Genomic DNA, 2,156 nt, shown 5'->3' on the forward strand with positions numbered 1-2,156 from the left:
GGTGACATAACTTAATGTGAAGGATCTGGGTTCAATTTTCAGTACCACAACTAATCAATCAACAAATAAAATTTAAAATTTTAAAATATACACTTTTGAATCCTTTAGACCTCAATTCCAATCCTGAATGTTTTAGCAAATTACATAGGCAAAATTGTTTTAATTTCTTGCACCTCAGTTTCCTCATATACAAAATAAAGATGAGTTATGATTGGCTCATGGGGACTGGTTGCCCAGACCCACCTACACTGTTTAAATCAGAACATTTGTGGATATGTGGCATGATATTGTGCTCAAGCATGTTATGAGATTGTGAAGTGTCATGTATTTACTGTCCTCTTACCTGGATACGATCATAAGCATCCCATTAGAACTTTGGACTATGGGCCAGTCATGTGGATTCCATACCAGCTTCCCAAATTCCAGAGGTCTGTAAAAAACTCTGAGGTCTGCTTTGGCAAAACTCTGTTCAGGTGACTCTGATGCAAATACTTCACCAGCCACCCATTTAAAGAAAATATAATAACTCCCCTAGTCTGCCTTCTTTAATGTGTCAGTATTGATCTGAGGGAGAGTCTTCATTTAAGCAGCAGAAAGTCAAAGGTTAATTTCAGAAGTAGAAAAATGACATTGGGTGAAAATGTATAGGTCAGCAGGACAATGTCCAGACAAACACAAGGAGAAAGGGTGCCACGGTGTAGGTCACTTGTCAATGGCCTGATCCCAGGGGTGGTCTTAAGGGAAATCCCAGGCCCCTTCCTGTTTCTTTCTCTTGCTTCATGGCTTCCCTGAGGCAAGCTCTGCTCCACCATGCACTCTTTACAAGGACATACTGCCTGGGCCACGAACCCCGAACAAGGAACCAAGCAACCCTGAACTGACTCTCACCAAATCTTGACTCTGACAGACATTTCTTCCTCCTCATTATGTGCTACAACTTAGGAGTTGACCTCGCACATGGGAGCTGGGGAAATGTCTGTCTCATGGATCCTGAGGAGGAAGTTAGCCCAGGGCCCTGAGTCTGTACTGATGGAGGCCTCTGACTTCTCAGCCATTGTGATCCGCTAAAATTTCTTCCCCCCAGCTCTGACCCATCCTAAGGAAAGTTGTGAAAGAAAAGCCTTATTGAAATGAATGAAAAACATTAGAGAGATGGGAAATTTCCCAAAGCAATATTTTGAAGAAGAGTTTGGAATAACTTTAAGGGGTAGATGAAAGATGAGTTTATAAAAAGAAAACTTTGGATGAGAAGTGAACTATTGTGGACATTTACTGACTTCAGTAGAAGCCACTGTGAGCCAGTTTAATATCATGTGTCTTGCCTGTTGTCCTCACCAACACTGGAGCCTGGACAAGTCTGAGAGAGGGGTTGTGGTTGGGTTTATTCTACTGGATTGTGTGTGGCAATTGGCTGGTGACTGCAGAGATTGCTGTTGTGTGAACTTCCTGCCTCAGTTCATCAGCTGAATTGTTTGATTTGAAACAGGGAGTCAAAATACCTTATTCTTCCACATAGCACTTTGAAATAGATTTGTTCTTGTTTCATTTCATTTCAAAGCATTAGTTTTGTAATAAAACTACAAAATCCATGGAGAAAAAGGAAAAATGGAAGGACTCTGAAAATACTGATGAACCCGTATGACTTGAGACTGTCCTGGCTACAGGGGGAAACGGTTTCTTGGTGCTGCCCTCACCTTCACCCCCTTTGCCTTCTCATGTTCACATGCTGTGCAATCCCTTCCCCTTGGAGCGTGGGCTGGACCTAGTGACTGTCTTTTCTGAATATGAAGAGAAGTGGGACAGTGGTTATGAGAAGAGGTGGTAAGTGATGTGGGTCCCTCTTGCTCATGTTCTCTCTCTGGGTCTCTTCCCTTGTTGATTGAAATGAAGCAAGCTGTCACAGCTGCAATCTGTCCCTGGTAGGTTTTCCTTGCCCATGCACTGAGGAGTGTCTCCAGGTCCAGACAAGAAACTTAGACCTTCTGTTTAGTCTGTAAGGTACTGAGTGTAGCTGATTTCAAGAGTGAGCTCAGGAAATGGATCAAACCTGGGTCATCCCTTGTGTGACTAAGGCCCCAAGCATTGTCTTTTCAGTCACGTGACAGGCTGTTGCTATCTGGGTTCAGGTTTCCAGAACTGTGAAATAATATCTTTGT

Source organism: Octodon degus, unplaced genomic scaffold, assembly GCF_000260255.1.
Source record: "Octodon degus isolate 3935 unplaced genomic scaffold, OctDeg1.0 scaffold00021, whole genome shotgun sequence".
NCBI lineage: Eukaryota > Metazoa > Chordata > Mammalia > Rodentia > Octodontidae > Octodon > Octodon degus.